This window comes from Chiloscyllium plagiosum, unplaced genomic scaffold (assembly GCF_037043375.1).
Source record: "Chiloscyllium plagiosum isolate Xiang-an unplaced genomic scaffold, Cpla_swu_hap1 HiC_scaffold_24, whole genome shotgun sequence".
Taxonomy (NCBI): Eukaryota; Metazoa; Chordata; class Chondrichthyes; order Orectolobiformes; family Hemiscylliidae; genus Chiloscyllium; species Chiloscyllium plagiosum.
In genome coordinates, this window is record NW_028270162.1 from 40,509,272 (window position 1) to 40,533,413 (window position 24,142).

General features: G+C 60.5%; 1 long non-coding RNA gene across 4 annotated transcripts in view; it reads left to right on the forward strand.

The window, feature by feature from the left end:
- Positions 1-24,142, forward strand: part of LOC122562731 (uncharacterized) — a 139,738-nt gene that overhangs the window by 37,252 nt on the left and 78,344 nt on the right. For all 4 annotated transcript variants that reach the window (XR_015761307.1, XR_015761309.1, XR_015761306.1 and 1 more), the window contains exon 4: positions 20,279-20,476. This is a non-coding gene — a long non-coding RNA (uncharacterized LOC122562731). The remainder of the gene's footprint in view (positions 1-20,278; positions 20,477-24,142) is intronic.

Sequence of the window (24,142 nt, forward strand, 5' to 3'; positions counted from 1 at the left end):
CCCCAAACACACCGCGACTCTGCCCCCACACACACCGACACTGCCCCCCCAACACACACACCCCGACACTGCCGCCCCCACACACACCCTGACCCTGCCCCCAAACACACCGCGACTCTGCCCCCACACACACCGACACTGCCCCCCCAACACACACACCCCGACACTGCCGCCCCCACACACACCCTGACCCTGCCCCCAAACACACCGCGACTCTGCCCCCACACACACCGACACTGCCCCCCCACACACACACCCCGACACTGCCCCCCACACACACACCCAGACACTGCCCCCCCACACACACCCCGACACTGCCCCCCCACACACACCCCGACACTGCCCCCCACACATATACACCCTGACACTGCGCCCCCCCACACACACCGACGCTGCCCCCCCCACACCCCAACACTGCTCCCCCCCAAACACACACCCCGACAATGACCCCACACAACACACACATGCACCCTGACACTGACCCCACACATACACCCTGACACTGCACCCCCCACACACACACCCCGACACTGACCCCACAATACACCGACACTGCCTCCCCACACACACTTCCCGACACTCTCGCCCCCCTCACAAACACACCGCGACACTCTCCACCCCCACACACACACCCCGACACTTCCCCCCCACACACACACACTGACACTCTCCCGCCCACACACACACACACACACTGACACTCTCCCCCCTCACACACATACCGCAACACTCTCCCCCCCAACACACACACCACAACCCTGCCCCCACACACACCGACACTGCCCCCCCCACACACACACCCATCCAGACACTGCCCTCCCCACACACCCAGACACTTCCCCCTCACACACACACCCCGACCTGCCCCCCCAACACACACACCCCGACACTGCCGCCCCCACACACACCCTGACCCTGCCCCCACACACACCGCGACTCTGCCCCCACACACACATACCGCAACACTCTCCCCCCCAACACACTCCCCGACACTCTTCCCCCCCCACACACACACCGACACTGCGCCCCCCCACACACCAACACTGCCCCCACACACACACACTCAATCCGACACTGCCCCCCAACACACACACACACCCCGAACCTGCCCCCAACACACACACCGACACTGCCCCCACACACACACAACCCAACCCTGTCCCCCCCACACACAGACACCACAACCCTGCCCCCACACACACCCCGACACTGCCCCACACACACACACCCACGCTGACACTGCCCCCCCCACACACACGCAGACACTTCCTCCTCACACACACACCCCGACACTGCCCCCCTAACACACACACCCCGACCCTGCCCGCCCCACATACACACCACGACCCTGCACCCACACACACCGACACTGCCCCCCCCACACACACACCCCGACACTGCCCCCCACACACACCCAGACACTGCCCCCCCACACACACCCAGACACTGCCCACACACACACACCCAGACACTGCCCCCACACACACATCACGACCCAGCCACCCCCACACACACACCCCGACACTGCCCCCCACACACACCCAGACACTGCCCCCCCACACACACCCAGACACTGCCCCCACACACACCCAGACACTGTCCCCACACACACACCACGACCCAGCCACCCCCACACACACACACCCCGACACTGCCCCCCCACACATACCCCGACACTGCCCCCCCCCACACACACACCTCGACATTGCCCCCCCACACACACACCTCGTCACGGCACCCCCCACACACACCCCGACCATGCCCCACCCTCTGCACACACTGAACCTGCTCCCCCACACACACACACACCCTGACACTGCACCCCAATACACACACTCCGACACTGCCCCCACACACACACCGACCCTGACCCCGACACACGCACACCCTGACACTGCCCCCCCACACTCACACCCCGACTCTGCCCCCCCACACTCACACCCCGACGCCGCCGCAACCCACACACCCCGACACTGCCCCCCCACACACACACCCCGACCCTGCCGCCCCAACACACACACCCCGACACTGCCCCCAACACACACCCCGACACTGCCCCCAACACACACCCCAACCCTGCCCACCCCACACGCACACCGACTCTGCCCCCCACACTCCCACCCCGACCCTGCCCCCCCAACACACACCCCGAACTTGCCCTCGCAACAAACACCCCCGACCCTGCCCCCAACACACACCCCGACACTGCCCCCAACACACACACACAACCCAACCCTGTCACCCCCACACACACACAGACTCTGCCCCCCACACACACACACCACAACCCTGCCCCCACACACACCGACACTGCCCCCCCCCACACACCCAGACACTTCCCCCTCTCACACACACCCCGACACTGCCCCCCCAACACACACACCCCAACACTGCCGCCCCCACACACACCCTGACCCTGCCCCCACACACACCGCGACCCTGCCCCCACACACACCGACACTGCCCCCCCACACACACACCCTGACACTGCCCCCCCACACACACACCCCGACACTGCCCCCCACACACACCCCGACACTGCCCCCCACACATATACACCCTGACACTGCGCCCCCCCACACACACCGACGCTGCCCCCCCCACACCCCAACACTGCATCCCCCCAAACACACACCCCAACAATGACCCCACACAACACACACACGCACCCTGACACTGACCCCACACATACACCCTGACACTGCACCCCCCACACACACACCCCGACACTGACCCCACAATACACCGACACTGCCTCCCCACACACACACCCCGACACTTCCCCCCCCCACACACACACTGACACTCTCCCGCCCACACACACACACACACACACACACACTGACACTCTCCCCCCTCACACACATACCGCAACACTCTCCCCCCCAACACACTCCCCGACACTCTTCCCCCCCACACACACACCGACACTGCGCCCCCCCACACACCAACACTGCCCCCACACACACACTCACTCCGACACTGCCCCCCCAACACACACACACACCCCGAACCTGCCCCCAACACACACACCGACACTGCCCCCACACACACACAACCCAACCCTGTCCCCCCCACACACAGACACCACAACCCTGCCCCCACACACACCCCGACACTGCCCCACACACACACACACACCCACGCTGACACTGCCCCCCCCCACACACACGCAGACACTTCCTCCTCACACACACACCCCGACACTGCCCCCCTAACACACACACCCCGACCCTGCCCGCCCCACATACACGCCACGACCCTGCACCCACACACAACGACACTGCCCCCCCCACACACACACCCCAACACTGCCCCCCACACACACCCAGACACTGCCCCCCCACACACACCCAGACACTGCCGCCCCACACACACCCAGACACTGCCCCCACACACACACCACGACCCAGCCACCCCCACACACACACCCCGACACTGCCCCCCCACACACACCCCGACTCTGCCCCCCACACTCACACCCCGACCCTGCCGCATCAACACACATACCCCGACACTGCCCCCCCCCACACTTCCCGAACCTGCCCCCCCCACACACACACACCCCGACCCTGCCCCCCCACACACACCCAGACACTGCCGCCCCACACACACCCAGACACTGCCCCCACACACACACCACGACCCAGCCACCCCCACACACACACACCCCGACACTGCCCCCCCACACACACCCCGACTCTGCCCCCCACACTCACACCCCGACCCTGCCGCATCAACACACATACCCCGACACTGCCCCCCCGCACACTTCCCGAACCTGCCCCCCCCACACACACACACCCCGACCCTGCCCCAACACACACACCCCGACACTGCCCCCAACACACACCCCGACACTGCCCCCCACACACACCCCGACTCTGCCCCCCCACACTCCCACCCCAACCCTGCCCCCCCACACTCCCACCCCAACCCTGCCCCCCCACACTCCCACCCCAACCCTGCCCCCCCAACACACATACCCCGACACTGCTCCCCCACACACACCCCCGACCCTGCCCCCAACACACACCCCGACACTGCCCCCACACACACACAACCCAACCCTGTTCCCCCCCCACACACCCCGACACTGGCCCCCCACACCCCCCCTCCCGACACTCTCGCCCCCACACACACCGCGACAATCTCCACCCCCACACACACTCACCGCTACACTCTCCACCCTCACACACACACATCCCGACACTGGCCCCCCACCCCCCCCCACACACACACACACACTCCGACACAGCCCCCTCCACACATACACACCCTGACACATTCCCCCCCCCCACACACCGACACTGCCCTCCCCCACACCGACATTGCCCCCCCACACACACATACACCCTGACACTGCACCACACCCCCCCCCCACACACACACACACCCCGACACTGCCGCCCCACACACACACACCCCGACACTGCCCCCCCAACACACACACACCCCGACACTGCCCCCTCATACACACACACCCCGACACTGTCCACACACACACACACACACACACACACACCCCGACACTGCCCCCTCACACACACACACCGACACTGCCCCCTCACACACAAACACACTGACACTGCCCCCTCATACACACACACACCCCGACACTGCCCCCTCACACACATACACCCCGACACTGCCCCCTTACACACATACACCCCAACACTGGCTCCCCCCCACACACACACACACACATCCGAGACTGCCCCCCCACACACCGATACTACCCCCCCCACACACACCCCAACACTGACACACCCACACACACCCTGACACTGCTGCCCCCAACACACGCACCCCGACACTACCCTCTCACCCACACACCCCGACACAGCACCCCCCACATTCACATACAACCCGACACTGCCCCTCACACACACCACACACACCCTGACACTGCCGCCCCACACACCGACATTGCCCCCCATACACACACCCCGACACTGACCCCCCACTCACACACACCCCGTCACTCTCACCCCTCACACACACACACACATACCGCAACACTCTCCCCCCCAACACACTCCCCGACACTCTTCCCCCCCCCACACACACACCGACACTGCGCCCCCCCACACACACACACTCACTCCGACACTGCCCCCCCAACACACACACACACACCCCGAACCTGCCCCCAACACACACCCCGACACTGCCCCACACACACACACCCACGCTGACACTGCCCCCCCCCACACACACGCAGACACTTCCTTCTCACACACACACCCCGACACTGCCCCCCTAACACACACACCCCGACCCTGCCCGCCCCACATACACGCCACGACCCTGCACCCACACACACCGACACAGCCCCCCACCACACACACACCCCAACACTGCCCCCCACACACACCCAGACACTGCCCCCCCACACACACACCCAGACACTGCCCCCACACACACATCACGACCCAGCCACCCCCACACACACACCCCGACACTGCCCCCCACACACACCCAGACACTGCCCCCCCACACACACCCAGACACTGCCCCCACACACACACCACGACCCAGCCACCCCCACACACACACACACCCTGACACTGCCCCCCCACACACAAACCCCGACTCTGCCCCCCACACTCCCACCCCGAACCTGCTCCCCCCACACACACCCCCGACCCTGCCCCCAACACACACCCCGACACTGCCCCCACACACACACAACCCAACCCTGTTCCCCCCACACACACCCCGACACTGGCCCCCCACACCCCCCCTCCCGACACTCTCGTCCCCACACACACCGCGACAATCTCCACCCCCACACACACTCACCGCTACACTCTCCACCCTCACACACACACATCCCGACACTGGCCCCCCACCCCCCACACACACACACACACACACTCCGACACAGCCCCCTCCACACATACACACCCTGACACATTCCCCCCCCCACACACCGACACTGCCCTCCCCCACACTGACATTGCCCCCCGACACACACATACACCCTGACACTGCACCACACCCCCCCCACACACACACACACACCCCGACACTGCCCCCCCAACACACACACACCCCGACACTGCCCCCTCATACACACACACCCCGACACTGCCCCCTCATACACACACCCCGACACTGCCCCCACAACACACACACACCCCGACACTGCCCCCTCATACACACACCCCGACACTGCCCCCACAACACACACACACCCCGACACTGCCCCCTCATACACACACACCCCGACACTGTCCACACACACACACACACACACACACACACCCCGACACTGCCCCCTCATACACACACCCCGACACTGCCCCCTCACACACAAACACACTGACACTGCCCCCTCATACACACACACACCCCGACACTGCCCCCTCACACACATACACCCCGACACTGCCCCCTCACACACATACACCCCGACACTGGCTCCCCCCCACACACACACACACACACATCCGAGACTGCCCCCCCACACACCGATACTACCCCCCCCACACACACCCCAACACTGACACACCCACACACACCCTGACACTGCTGCCCCCAACACACGCACCCCGACACTACCCTCTCACCCACACACCCCGACACAGCCCCCCCCACACACACATACAATCCGACACTGCCCCCCACACACACCACACACACCCTGACACTGCCGCCCCACACACCGACATTGCCCCCCATACACACACCCCGACACTGACCCCCCACTCACACACACCCTGACACTCTCACCCCTCACACACACACACACACCGAAACTCTTCCCTCCCAACACACCCCGACACTGCCCCCCCACATACACCGACACTGCCTCCCCCAACACACACACATACCCCGACACTGCCCACCCACACACACACCGCGACACTGCCACCCCACACACACCCCCCGACCCTGCCCCCCCAACACACATAGCCCGACACTGCTCCCCCACACACACCCCGAACCTGCCCCCTCCACACACACCCCCGACCCTGCCCCCAACACACACACCGACACTGCCCCCACACACACACAACCCAACCCTGTCCCCCACACACACAGACACCACAACCCTGCCCCCACACACACCCCGACACTGCCCCACACACACACACCCACGCTGACACTGCCCCCCCCACACACACGCAGACACTTCCTCCTCACACACACACCTCGACACTGCCCCCCCACACACATACACCCCGACATTGCTCCCCCCCACACACACCCCGACACTGCCCCCCCAACACACACACCCCGACCCTGCACCCACACACACCGACCCTGCACCCACACACACCGACACTGCCCCCCAACACACACCCCGACACTGCCCCCACACACACACCCCAACCCTGCCCATCCCACACACACCCCGACTCTGCCCCCCACACTCCCACCCCGAACCTGCTCCCCCCACACACACCCCCGACCCTGCCCCCAACACACACCCCGACACTGCCCCCACACACACACAACCCAACCCTGTCCCCCACACACACACCCCGACACTGGCCCCCCACACACCCCCCTCCCGACACTCTCGCCCCCACACACACACCGCGACACTCTCCACCCCCACACACACACACCCAACACTCTCCCCCCACACACACTGCAACACTCTCCACCTCCCCCCCACACACACCCCGACACTCTTCCCCCTACACACACCGCGACACTCTCCACCCCCACACACACTCACCGCTACACTGTCCACCCCCCCACACACACACCCCAACACTCTCCCCCCCACACACACAGCGACACTCTCCGCCCTCACACACACACATCCCGACACTGGCCCCCCACCCCCCCCACACACACACACACACTCCGACACAGCCCCCTCCACACATACACACCCTGACACATTCCCCCCACCCCGCACACCGACACTGCCCTCCCCCACACCGACACTGCCCCCCCCACACACATACACCCTGACACTGCACCACACCCCCCCCCACACACACACACCCCGACACTGCCGCCCCACACACACACACCCCGACACTGCCCCCCCCCCACACACACACCCCGACACTGCCCCCTCATACACACACCCCGACACTGTCCACACACACACACCCCGACACTGCCCCCTCACACACAAACACACTGACACTGCCCCCTCATACACACACACACCCCGACACTAGCCCCTCATACACACACACACCCCGACACTAGCCCCTCACACACACACACCCCGACACTGCCCCCTCATACACACACACACCCCGACACTAGCCCCTCATACACACACACACCCCGACACTAGCCCCTCACACACATACACCCCGACACTGCCCCCTCACACACATACACCCCAACACTGGCTCCCCCACACACACACACACACACACACACACATCCGAGACTGCCCCCCCACACACCGATACTACCCCCCCCCACACACCCCAACACTGACACACCCACACACACCCTGACACTGCTGTCCCCAACACACGCACCCCGACACTACCCTCTCACACACACACCCCGACACAGCCCCCCCCACACACACATACAACCCGACACTGCCCCCCACACACACCACACACACCCTGACACTGCCGCCCCACACACCCTGACACTGCCGCCCCACACACCGACATTGCCCCCCCATACACACACCCCGACACTGCCCCCCCACTCACACACACCCCGTCACTCTCACCCCTCACACACACACACACCGAAACTCTTCCCTCCCAACACACACACACACACCCCGACACTGCCCCCCCACATACACCGACACTGCCTCCCCCCACACACACACACCCCGACACTGCCCCCACACACCGACACTGTCCCCCCAAGCACACACACCCCGTCACTCTCACCCCCTCACACACACACACACCCCGACACTCTTCCCTCCAACACACACACACACCCCCCACACACCGACACTGCCCCCACACACAAACTCACCCCGACACTGCCCCCCCAACACACACACATGCCCTGACACTGCCCAACCCCCACACACACATCTCGACACCGCCCCACCCTCACACACACTCCCTGACACTGCCCCCCCAACACACACACCCCGACACTGCCACCCCCCACACACACACCTCGACACTGCCCCCCCACACACACACACCTCGACACTGCCCCCCCACACACACATACACCCTGACACTGCTGCCCCACATGCACACACCCCGACACTGCCACCCCCCCACACACACACACAAACCTGACACTGCCCCCTCATACATACACCCCGTCACTGCCCGCTCACACACACACACACACACCCCGACACTGCCCCCCCCCCACACACACACACCCTGACACTGCCCCCTCATACACACTCCGACACTGCCCCCCCCCCACACACACACACCCCGACACTGCCCCCCCCCCCACACACACACACACCGACACTGCCCCCTCATACACACACACACCCCGACACTGCCCCCTCATACACACACACACACCGACACTGCCCCCTCACACACACACCCCGACACTGCCCCCCTCATACACACACACACCCCGACACTGCCCCCTCACACACACACACCCCGACACTGCCCCCTCACACACATACACCCCGACACTGCCCCCCTCATACACACACACCGACACTGCCCCCCTCATACACACACACCCCGACACTGCCCCCCTCATACACACACACACCCCGACACTGCCCCCCTCATACACACACACACACCGACACTGCCCCCCTCATACACACACACACCCCGACACTGCCCCCCTCATACACACACACACCCCGACACTGCCCCCCTCATACACACACACACACCGACACTGCCCCCCTCATACACACACACACCCCGACACTGCCCCCCTCATACACACACACACCCCGACACTGCCCCCCTCATACACACACACACACCGACACTGCCCCCTCACACACACACACCCCGACACTGCCCCCCTCATACACACACACACCCCGACACTGCCCCCCTCATACACACACACACCCCGACACTGCCCCCCTCATACACACACACACACCGACACTGCCCCCCTCATACACACACACACACCCCGACACTGCCCCCCTCATATACACACACACACCCCGACACTGCCCCCCTCATACACACACACACCCCGACACTGCCCCCTCATACACACACACACCCCGACACTGCCCCCCTCATACACACACACACACCGACACTGCCCCCCTCATACACACACACACCCCGACACTGCCCCCCTCATATACACACACACACCCCGACACTGCCCCCCTCATACACACACACACACCGACACTGCCCCCCTCATACACACACACACCCCGACACTGCCCCCCTCATACACACACACACCCCGACACTGCCCCCCTCATACACACACACACCCCGACACTGCCCCCCTCATACACACACACACCCCGACACTGCCCCCCTCATATACACACACACACCCCGACACTGCCCCCCTCATACACACACACACACCGACACTGCCCCCCTCATACACACACACACCCCGACACTGCCCCCCTCATACACACACACACCCCGACACTGCCCCCCTCATACACACACACACCCCGACACTGCCCCCCTCATACACACACACACCCCGACACTGCCCCCCTCATACACACACACACCCCGACACTGCTCTCCCACACACCGATACTACCCCCCCCACAGACACCCCAACACTGACACACCCACACACACACCCTGACACTGCTGCCCCCAACACACACACACACACACACAGACACTGCCCCCCCACACACACACCCTGACACTGTCGCCCCCCACACACACACACCCCGACACTGCCCCCCACACACTGACATTGCACCCCCCACACACACCCCGACACTGACCCCCCGCGCACACACCCCGTCAATCTCACCCCCCCCACACACACAACAAAACTGTTCCCTCCCAACACACACACCCCGACACTGCCCCCCCACATACACGACACTGCTCCCCCATACACACTTCCCGACACTCTCGCCCCCCCCACACACACACACCTTGACACTCTCCAGCCCCATACACACCCCGACACTTCCCCCCTCACACACATTGACACTCTCCCCCCGCCACACACACACACCCTCTTCCCGACCCCCAAACACATACCCCAACACTCTCCCCCCCACACACACACCGACACTGCGCCCCGCCCACACAACAACACTGCCCTCACACACACACACTCACCCCGACACTGCACCCCCAACACACACACACGCCCTGACACTGCCCACCCCCCACACACACATCTCGACACCGCCCCACCCACACACACACTCCCTGACACTGCCCCCCCAACACACACACCCCGACACTGCCACCCCACACACACACACCTCGACACTGCCCCCCACACACACATACACCCTGACACTGCCGCCCCACACACACACACCCCGACACTGCCCCCCCAACACATACACACGCCCTGACACTGCCCCCCACACGCACACACCCCAACACTGCCCCACCACACATACCCTGACACTGCACCCTCATACACATACTCCCCCCGACGCTGCACCCCCCACACACACACTCCCCCCAACGCTGCCCACCCACACATACACCGCGACACTGCCACCCCCCACACACCTTGACACTGCCACCCCACACACACACACCCCGACACTGCCCCCCACACACACACCCTGACACTGCCCCCCTCACACACACCCTGACACTGCCCCCCCCACACACACACCCCGACACTGCCCCCCCCACACACACACACCCTGACACTGCCCCCCCACACACACACATCCCAACACTCTCCCCCTCCACACACACACCCCAACACTCTCCCCCCTACACACACACCCCGACACTCCCCCCCCCCACATACACACACCCCGACACTCTACCCCCCCACCCACACACACACCGACCTTGCGCCTCCCACACACCGACACTGCCCCTCCCACACACACTTCGACACTGCCCCCCCCACACACACACACCCTGACACTGCCCCCTCCACACACACACCCTGACACTCTCCCCCCCCTACACACACCCTGACACTCTCCCCCCCCTACACACAGACTCCAACACACTCCCCCCCACACACACACCCCGACACTCTACACCCCCTCACCCACACACACACCGACCTTGCGCCCCCCACACACCGACACTAACCCCCACACACACATCCCAACACTGGGGTGTGTGTGTGTGGGGGAGCCAGTGTCGGGGTGTATGTGTGTGAGGGGGGCAGTGTCGGGGTGTGTGTGTGTGTATATGAGGGGGCAGTGTCAGGGTGTGTGTGTGTGAGGGGGCAGTGTCGGGGTGTGTGTGTGTGTGTGTGTGTGGGGGGGGCAAGTGTCGGGGTGTGTGTGGGGGTGGGGCGAGAGTGTCGGGAAGTGTGTGTGGGGGGGCAGTGTCGGTGTATGTGGGGGGGCAGTGTCGGGGTGTGTGTGTGTGTGTTGGGAGGGAAGAGTTTTGGTGTGTGTGTGTGTGGGGGGGATGAGAGTGACGGGGTGTGTGTGCGTGGGGGGGCAGTGTCGGGGTGTGTGTGGGGGGTGCAATGTCGGTGTGTGGGGGGCAGTTTCGGGGGGTGTGTGTGGGGAGTGGCAGTGTCGGGATGTGTGTGTTGGGGGGCAGTGTCAGGGAGTGTGTGTGTTGGGGGGGCAGTGTCGGGGTGAGTGTGTGTGTGGGGGCAGTGTCGGTGTGTGGGGGGGTATGTGTGTTGGGAAGAGTGTCGGGGTGTGTGTGTGGGGGGGAGAATGTTGGGGTATGTGTGTGGCGTGGGGAGAGTGTCAGTGTGTGTGTTTGTGGGGGGGGAGAGTGTCAGTGTGTGTGTGTGGGGGGGGAAGTGTTGGGGTGTGTGTGTGTGGGGGTGGAGAGTGTCGGGAAGTGTGTGTGGGGGGGCAGTGTCGGTGTATGTGGGAGGGCAGTGTCGGGGTGTGTGTGTGTGTGTGGGGCGGGGCAGTATTGGTGTGTGTGTGTGACACCCCCCTCACCCACACACACACCGACCTTGCGCCCCCCCCACACACCGACCTTGCGCCCTCCACACACACTCCGACACTGCCCCCCCCACACACACACACCTCGACACTGCCCCCCACACACACCTCGACACTGCCCCCCACACACACACACACCCTGACACTTCCCCACCCACACACACACCCCGACACTGCCCCCCCTCACACACACATCAACACTGCCCCCCCACACACACACCCAGACACTCCCCCTCACACACCCCGGCACTGCTCCCCCCACACACACTCCGACACTGCCCCCCCCACACACTCCGACACTGCCCCCCCCCACACACACACACAGACCATCACTCTCCCCCCCCCACATACACACCCCGACATTCACCTCCCCACACACACACTCTGACACTGCACCCCCCCACACACACACTCTGACACTGCACCCCCCCCACACACACACCCCGACACTCTCCCCCCCATACAAACACACCCAGACACTGCACCTCCCACGACACACACACATACACACCCCGACACTCTCCTCCCCACACACACACTCTGACACTGCACCCCCCCAACACACAGACACACGCACACACCGACACTCTTCCTCCCCAACACACACACACATTCCGACACTGCCCCCCCCAACACACACCCCGACTCTGCTCCCCCACACACACACTCTGACACTGCACACCCCACACACACACTCCCCCCGACACTGCCCACCCACACACACACCGCAACACTGCCCACCCACACACACACCGCAACACTGCCCCCTCCACACACACCCTGACACTGCCGCCCCACACACACACACCCCGACCCTGCCCCCCGACACACACTCCCTAATACTGCCGCCCCACACACACACCCCGAAACTGCACACCCCCCACACACACACCCCGCCACTGCCCCCCCACACACCGACACTGACGCCCCCACACACACCCGGACACTGCCACCCCCAACACACACGCACCCAGACACTGCCCCCCCACACACACACACCCCGACAATGCCCCCCCACACACACACCCTGACACTGCCCCCCCACACACACACCCCGACACTGCCCCCACACACACACACCCTGACAATGTCCCCCACACACACCCTAATACTGCCCCCCCCACACACACACCCCGACCATGCCCCACACACACACACACACACATCCCAACACTCTCCCCCCCACACAAACCCCGACACTCTACCCCCCCCACACATACACACCCTGACACTCTCGCTCCCTCACCCACACACACACCGACACTGCGCCCCCCACACACCGACACTGTCCCCCAAACACACACACACCGAGACACTCCCCCCCACCCACACACACCCTGACACTGCCTCCCCCACACACACACATCGACACTGCCCCCCCCAACACAGACACACACCAATACTGCCCCCCCACACACACACCCGACACTGCCCCCCCACAACACACACCCCGACACTGTCCCCTCCCCACACACCCCGACACTGCCCCCCGCACACACACACACCCCAACACTGCACTCCCATACACACACATCCCGACACTCTCCCCCTCCACACACACCCCCCAACACTCTCCCCCCTACACACACACCCTGACACTCTTCTGCCCCCACACACACACCCCGACACTCTACCCCCCTCACCCACACACACACCGACCTTGCGCCCCCCCACACACCGACCTTGCGCCCCCCAAACACACTCCGACACTGCCCCCCCCACACACACACCTCGACACTGCCCCCCAACACACACGCACCTTGACACTGCACCCCCCCACACACACACCTCGACACTGCCCCCCCCACACACACACACACCTCGACACTGCCCCCCCAACACACACACACACCTCGACACTGCCCCCCCAACACATCCCGACACTGCCCCCCACACACACACACACCCTGACACTGCCCCCCCAACACATCCCGACACTGCCCCCCACACACACACACACCCTGACACTGCCCCCCCAACACACACACACCCTGACACTCCCCCCCACATACACACCCCGACACTGCCCCCACACACACACCTCGACACTGCCCCCCCACACACATACCCTGACACTGCCCCCCACACACACACACACCGTCACTGCCCCCCCACACACATACCCTGACACTGCCCCCCACACACACACACACCGTCACTGCCCCCCCACACACACCCCGTCACCCTCACCCCCCACACACATACACCCCGACACTCTACCCCCCACACACCCTGACACTGCCCCCCCACACACAACACTCCGACACTGCCTCCCCCACACACACACCCCGACACTGCCCCCCACACACACACACACACCCCGACACTGCCTCCCCCACACACACATCGACACTGCCCCCCCAACCCACACACACCAATACTGCCCCCCCACACAAACACACGCCGACACTGCCCCCCCACACACACACACCCCGACACTGCCCCCCACACACACACACGCCGACACTGCCCCCCCACACACACACACCCCGACACTGCCCCCCCACACACACACACCCCGACAGTGTCCCCCCACACACACACACACACACACACCCGACACTGCCCCCTCCCACACACACACCGACACTGCCCCCCCACACACACACTGACACTGCCCCCCCCACACACACACACACCAACACTGCCCCCCCCACACACACACACACCGACACTGCCCCCCCCACACACACACACACCGACACTGCCCCCCCCACACACACACACACCGTCAATCTCCCCCCCCACATACACACCCCGACATTCTCCTCCCCACACACACACTCTGACACTGCACCCCCCCACACACACACCCCGACACTCTCCCCCCCACACAAACACACCCAGACACTGCACCCCCAACACACACACACACCCTGACACTGCACCCCCCCCACACACACACACGCACATACCGACACTCTTCCTCCCCAACCCACACACACCCTGACACTGCACCCCACACACACACTCCCCCCCGACACTGCCCACCCACACACACACACACCCAGACACTGCCCTCCCGACACACACACCCTGATACTGCCGCCCCACACACACACACACACCTCGACACTGCCCACCCACACACACACACCCCGACACTGCCCCCACACACACACCCCAACACTGCCACCCCCAACACACACGCACCCCGACACTGCCCCCTCACACACACACCCAGACACTGCCCCCTCACACACACACCCTGACACTGCCTCCTCATACACACACACCCTGACACTGCCCCCCCACACACACACACCCTGACACTGCCCCCCCACACACACATACACACACACCCCGACACTGCCCCCCACATACACACCGACCCTGCCCCCCCACACACACCCCGACACTGCCCCCCCCACACACACCCCGACACTGTCCCCCCACACACCCCAACACTCTTCCCCCACACACACACCCCGACACTGCCCCCCCAACAAACCCCGACACTGCCCCACACACACACACACCCTGACACTGCCCCCCCAACACACACACACCCAGACACTGCCCCCTCACACACACCCTGACACTGCCCCCCCAACACACACACACCCAGACACTGCCCCCTCACACACACACCCCGACACTGCCCCCCCCAACACACCCAGACACTGCCCCCCCCACACACACACACCTCGACACTGCCCCCCCCACACACCCAGACACTGCCCCCTCACACACACACACCCTGACACTGCCTCCTCATACACACACACACCCCAACACTCTTCCCCCACACACACACCCCGACACTGCCCCCCCAACACACCCAGACACTGCCCCCCCCACACACACACACCTCGACACTGCCCCCCCCAACACACCCTGACACTGCCCCCACACACACACACACACCCTGACACTGCCCCCCCCAACGCACACACACCCAGACACTGCCCCCTCACACACACACACCCCGACACTGCCCCACGACACACACACACACCCTGACACTGCCCCCCCCATACACACACACACCGACACTGCCTCCCACACACTGCCTGACACTGCCCCCCACACACACACACCCCGACACTGCCTCCCACACACTGCCTGACACTGCCCCCCACACATACACCCCGTCACTCTCACCCCACACATACGCCCCGACACTCTCCCCCCAACACACCCTGACACTGCCTCCCCCACACACACACACACCCCGACACTGCCCCCCCCACACACACCCACCCACACTACCCCCCACACACACACACCCTGACACTGCACCCCCCACACACCGACACTGCCGTCCCCCACACCGACACTGCCCCCACACACACACATACACCCTGACACTGCACCGCCCCCCAAACACACACACACCCCGACACTGCCCCACACACACATACACCGACACAGCGCCCCACACACCGACACTGCCCTCCCCCACACCAACACTGCCCCCCCACACACACACCCCGACACTGCCCCCCCCCACACACACACCCCCCTCACACACACCCCGACACTGCTCCCCCACACACAACCCGTCACTGCCCGCCCCCCACACACACACATCGACACTGTCCCCCCAACACACACACACCGACACTGCCCCCTCACACACACCCCGACACTGCCCCCTCATACACACACACCCCGACACTGCCCCCCTCATACACACACACCCCGACAGTGCGCCCCCACACACACACCCCGACACTGCCCCCTCACACACACACACCCCGACACTGCCCCCTCACACACACACACCCCGACACTGCCCCCCCATACACACACACCCCGACACTGCCCCCTCACACACACCCCGACACTGCCCCCTCATACACACACCCCGACACTGCCCCCTCATACACACCCCGACACTGCCCCCCCCCACACACACCCCGACACTGCCCCCCCATACACACACACCCTGACTCTGCCCCCCCCACACACACACACACCCCGACACTGCGCCCCCACACTCACACCCCCCAACACCGCCCCGCACACCCCGACTCTGACCCCCCCACACACACCCCGACACTGCCGCCTCCAACACACATACCCCATCACTGCCCCCTCCCACACACACACAACCCGACACTGCCCCCCACACATACACACCCCGACACTGCCCCCTCATACACACACACCCTGACACTGCGCCCCCACACTCACACCCCCCGACACCGCCCCGCACACCCCATCACTGCCCCCTCCCACACACACACACCCCGACACTGCCCCCCACACACACACACCCCGACACTGCCCCCTCATACACACACACCCTGACACTGCCCCCCACACACACACACCCTGACACTGCCCCCCCACACACACACACCCCGACACTGCCCCCACACACACACACCCCGACACTGCCCCCCCACACACACACCCCCCCCGACACCGCCCCGCACACCCCGACTCTGACCCCCCCACACACACCCCGACACTGCCGCCCTCAACACACACACCCCAACACTGCCCCCTCCCACACACTCCCCGTCACTGACCCCCACACACGCACTTCGACACTGCCCCTTCCCCCCCCACACATCACATGCACTCCGACACTGCCCCATGCACACAGACACACTGATTTCCTGCCACACACAGCTGCCTCACATGCACACCTCTTCTGGCTGCTTTATTTCTTGCTGTCTACTTCCCAGGTAGCGTTTGTGTGCATGACTGGTTGCAGAGGGAAAATGATAGCCCTTACCCTGGGCATTCCAGCAGCCAGTTGAGACTGCATTAACCTGGGTAGAAACCTCAGCCCAGGCTGCCAGAGTGTGTTGGTGTGACATCCTCTGGCAGTCCCTGGGCAGCCTCCTCTGCATCCTGCCAATCCAACGGAATGGCATGGTTCCTGCCAGCAAATTGTGGTGCTCACCTGGCTATGCCAAGTGGGAAACCACAGCCTGCATCGGATAAGAGGGGTACCATAGGACAAGCTATGCATTTAATGAGGTGAGATTGTGACCACATCATGGAAAACTCACCAAAATTATTCCATGAAACAAGACAGAAGTGACAGTTTGCAAAAATGTTATCCCACAACTCTTATATTAGGCTGGAACAAAACCTATGCAACTGAGAATTTGTTGATAATCATCTGTTACAATGATAGATTATCGTATGTTTGAGATTGTGTGCTTAAATTTAGTGTCAATGCAGGTTGTTAAGTGGCTTATTCTGTAGTCTGTTTCACAATAAGACCTCAGCTTTGATTGGTGAAGATCAAAGAAAAATTTAGATTGCTTCGCTGAGAAGGTGCAAGATATTTATTTTTTTAGATTCTCTACAGTGTGGAAACAGGCCCTTCGCCCCCACAAGTCTACACCGACCCTCCGACCCAGATCCATTTCCCTCTGACTAATGTACCTAGCACTATGGGCAATTTAGAATGGCCAATTCACCTAACCTGCACATCTTTGGACTGTGGGAGGAAATCGGAGCACCCGGAGGAAATCCACGCAGACACAGGGGGAATGTGCAAACTCCACACAGACAGTCGCCCAAGGCTGGAATCAAACCTGGGTCCCCTGGTGCTGTGAGGCAGCAGTGCTAACCCAGATTATAGCCATATCTCTGAGGATACAAAGTACAAGAAAGATTTAATAGACATTGAATTATAATCAACTGTGCTGTTAACTATCCACTTGTTTTTATGGTGAAAGGTAGATGAGACCAAAGTTAGTTAATTTGCTTTTCATCGAATTAGAATTGATTGTGTTCCCTGTTGCCATGGAGAAGGGGGTAGAGGGAATCCTTTTAAGATGAGGTTATGGGTTTCCCCATAAACCTGTATCACATCACAGACGAGTTTGCAGTTTTGTCTTTTTTGGTGTGCTGCCATCTGGGAAGTAGACAGCAAGAAATAAAGCAGCCAGGCCTGCATCTGAAGCAGAGAAAATTCTGACTCCATTGTTTATCCTGCAGAACTTGTGTGGGATGCACTCAGGCTGAAGATTTGACTTCATGAGAATTAAGAAGGCTCGAAGATTCACCTAGTTTAGCTAGAAGCAAAATGTCTGCCATGTAACACACAAACATTGAAGCCAGTTATGGGATTAGGAATTCCATTGTTGTGAAAGTAAAAAAGGAAGCAATCTACTGGGAGTTGGGAATACTTTCAACATGCATGTCCACTTAATTGATCATTTGATATGTAGCCACAGGAGGCAATTTTCAGTCTTGTTTAACGTTAAATAGGAGATCTCTTTTCTTAATTTCAATGTATAAACTACTTACAAAAACGAGTTTAGTCAAGTGTTTTTAGTCACTAACTATACAAAATGCTTTAAAGTGTGAAATAATTTTTTTCAATAGTTACCTGGAATTTCTCTCTGGAGGCGATCATTCTGCAGAGATTGTAACACATTGACAACATTACAAAAAAGCTGAAAAATGTGTTGCTGGAAAAGCGCAGCAGGTCAGGCAGCATCCAAGGAGCAGGAGAATCGACGTTTCGGGCATAAGCCCTTCGTCAGGAATGAGGAAAGTGTGCCAAGCAGGCTAAGATAAAAGGTAAGGAGGAGGGACTTGGGGGAGGGGCGTTAGGAATGCGGTGAAAGAAGGTGCGGGTGAGGGTGATAGGCTGGAGTGGGGGTGGAGGCAGAGAGGTCAGGAAGAAGATTGCAGGTCAAGAAGGCGGTGCTGAGTCCGAGGGTTGGGACTGAGAAAAGGTGGGGGGAGGGGAAATGAGGAAGCTGGAGAAATCTGCATTCATCCCTTGTGGTTGGAGGGTTCCTAGGTGGAAGATGAGGCGCTCTTCCTCCAGGCGTCGTGTTGCCATGGTCTGGCGATGGAGGAGGCCAAGGACCTGCATGTCCTTGGCGGAGTGGAAGGGGAGTTAAAGTGTTCAGCCACAGGGCGGTTGGGTTGGTTGGTGCAGGTGTCCCAGAGGTGTTCTCTGAAACGTTCCGCAAGAAGGCGGCCTGTCTCCCCAATGTAGAGGAGGCCACATCGGGCGCAGCGGATACAGTAAATGATGTGTGTGGAGGTGCAGGTGAATTTGTGGTGGATATGGAAGGATCCATTGGGGCTTTGGAGGGAGGTGAGGGGTAAGGTGTGGGCGCAAGTTTTGCATTTCTTGCGGTTGCAGGGGAAAGTGCCGGGAGTGGAGGTTGGGTTGGTGGGGGTGTGGGCCTGACGAGGGAGTCGTTGAGGGAGTGGTCTTTCCGGAACGCTGATAGGGGAGGGAAATATATCCTTGGTGGTGGGGCCTGTTTGGAGGTGGCGGAAATGATGAAGGATGATACGATGTATTTGGAGGTTGGTGGGGTGGAAGGTGAGGACCAGTGGGGTTCTGTCCTGGTGGCGATTGGAGGGGCGGGGTTCAAGGGCGGAGGAGTGTGAAGTGGAGGAGATGCGGTGGAGAGCATAGTCAACCACGTCTGAGTGGAAATTGCGGTCTTTGAAGAAGGAGGCCATCTGGGTTGTTCGGTATTGGAATTGGTCCTCCTGGGAGCAGAGGCGGCGGAGGCGAAGGAATTGGAAATATTGGATGACGTTTTTACAAGGGGGCAGGGTGGGAGGAGGTGTAATCTAGGTAGCTGTGGGAGTCAGAGCTGAAAATGTGTTGCTGGAAAAGCGCAGCAGGTCAGGTAGCATCCAAGGAGCAGGAGAATCGACGTTTCAGGCATGAGCCCTTCTTCAGGAATGCTCCTTGGATGCTGCCTGACCTGCTGCGCTTTTCCAGCAACATATTTTCAGCTCTGATCTCCAGCATCTGCAGTCCTCACTTTCTCCTAGCTGTGGGAGTCAGTCGGTTTATAGTAAACGTCTGTGTTGAGTCGGTCGTCCGAGATAGAAATGGAGAGGTCTAGGAAGGGGAGGGAGGAGTCTGAGACAGTCCAGGTAAATTTGAGGTTGGGGTGGAAGGTGTTAGTAAAGTGGATGAACTGTTCAACCTCCTCAGTCATCAATGTAGCGGAGGAAAAGGTGGGGGGTGGTGCCAGTGTAGTTGCGGAAGATGGACTGTTCCACATATCCGACGAAGAGGCAGGCATAGCTGGGGCCCATGCGGGTGCCCATGGCTACTCCTTTGGTTTGGAGGAAATGGGAGGATTGGAAAGAGAAGTTGTTCAGAGTGAGGACCAGTTCAGTCAGTCGAAGGAGGGTGTCAGTGGAAGGGTACTGGTTGGTTCGGCAGGAAAGGAAGAAGTGGAGGGCTTTGAGTCCTTCGTGATGGGGGATGGAGGTGTACAGGGACTGGATGTCCATGGTGAAGATAAGGCATTGGGGGCCGGGGAAGCGAAAATCATGGAGGAGGTGGAGGGCGTGGGTGGTGTCCCGAACGTAGGTGGGGAGTTCTTGGACTAAGGGGGACAGTGTCGAGGTATGCAGAGATGAGTTCGGTGGGGCAGGAGCAGGCTGAGACAATGGGTCGGCCGGGGCACTCAGGTTTGTGGATTTTGGGCAGGAGGTAAAAACGGGCGGTGCGGGGTTGTGGGACTATGAGGTTGGAGGCAGTGGATGGGAGATCCCCTGAGGAGATGAGGTTATGGATGGTCTGGGAGATGATGATTTGGAGGTGGGGTCATGGTCAAGGGGGCAGTAGGAGGAGGTGTCCACAAGCTGCCATTTCGCCTCAGCGGTGTAAAGGTCGGTGCGCCAAACTACTACCACGCCTCCCTTGTCTGCCGGTTGGATAGTGAGGTTGGGGTTGGAATGGACGGAGTGGAGGGCTGCACGTTCCGAGGGTGAGAGGTTGGAGTGGGTGAGAGGGGTGGACAGGTTGAGGCGGTCAATGTCGCGGCGGTAGTTGGCTAATATTGGCAGATTGAATCTTACCTTAAAAGAAAGCCGGATTAACTAAAAACACATTTCAGTCTTTGAGTTTAGATGACAAATTTGAACTTTTCAGAATTGCAAGACTCGGCCAGACTGTACAATTTAAAATGAAGTAGCATAGCAACATGATCAGAAATAAAATTAAAAGACTATTCAAGGGACTTAATTCACTGCACCATTGCATTCTATGTGGAAATGATTTCTATTGATCTGCCACAATTATCCAGAGTGACTTGGCATGGTTTGAGATAAGGGAAGGAAAACATATGCTGATCTTTTAAAAATACAAATCCTAAGAGAAATTAAATTTCTGAGCGGCTGCGTGACCACACATTGTATAGCACTGGGCAATACTGGAAGGGAAGACAGGTCAAAAGGAAAGCTAAATCTGGTTCGGTTGCACCTGCTAATGTGCCAACTTCAACAAACATTTGGTACAAATGTTTTCAAGCTTTATTCTGTATGCGCCCCTCTATTATTAACTATACACTGTTAGCTGGGCTTACATCCTAGCAGGGAAGCATAGATTGGATTACGCGAACAGAAAAATGGAAGCTATGTTCTCTAGTACAGTGTGTCAAATTAGCCTGCAGCGGCTAGAGCAGCTTTGACAGTTACTTTTGCAGTGCACATTTCGTCACAAATTACCTGAGTGCTGGCCTCATTCTCCCTTGAAACATTGTTTGGTGTGTGCTGTGTGAGCACACTGAAGCTGTACATTTCTTATATACAGAAATACAAGCAGAGTCTAAGGTATGGTTGCAAACAGCAATTAGTGCCTGGAGGAAAAAAAACTTTAATTGGTGCTGTTATCAAACTTGTCTTGAATAATTCGCGTTATCTTTTCATCTTCAATTCTGCCAGACAACCTGTGCCCGAAGCACAGAGCCATCATTGCTCTCTTCAGAATGCTGGATGGCCGGCAATATGGATCATTTCTCAATTGTTACATGATTGCCAACATTTACAATGTTTAATTTTGTATATGCTCAACCAGAAAAAGAAACTGAAATCCTAAATCCTCTAGCGGCAGTAACATTTCTGCAATATCTGTCCCTCTGTAAGAAAACAAGTGTGCATACTACTTGCATACAAGTGCGCTCTTCAAAGCCCAGTCCAACTGTTTCTGATTATTCCAAGGTTAGAATCAAAGGCCTGAAATGAAATTCCTGTAATGGCCTTGCTTCTAATACTGTTGTTATCGCCTCTTCAAAGAACACGCCTGCTACCTCTCCTGAGTCCATTGGTGTTCCAGTTCAAACATCATTATTCAAAGAATGTGAATCTGTTGCCAGGTCTAAAAATTAGAAAAGCAACAGCTACTGTACAGCGTGAGTCACCATATAACCCGATGATGAACCAAAAGAACTATGTCCTCACTGCAATTAGCAGTAGCAA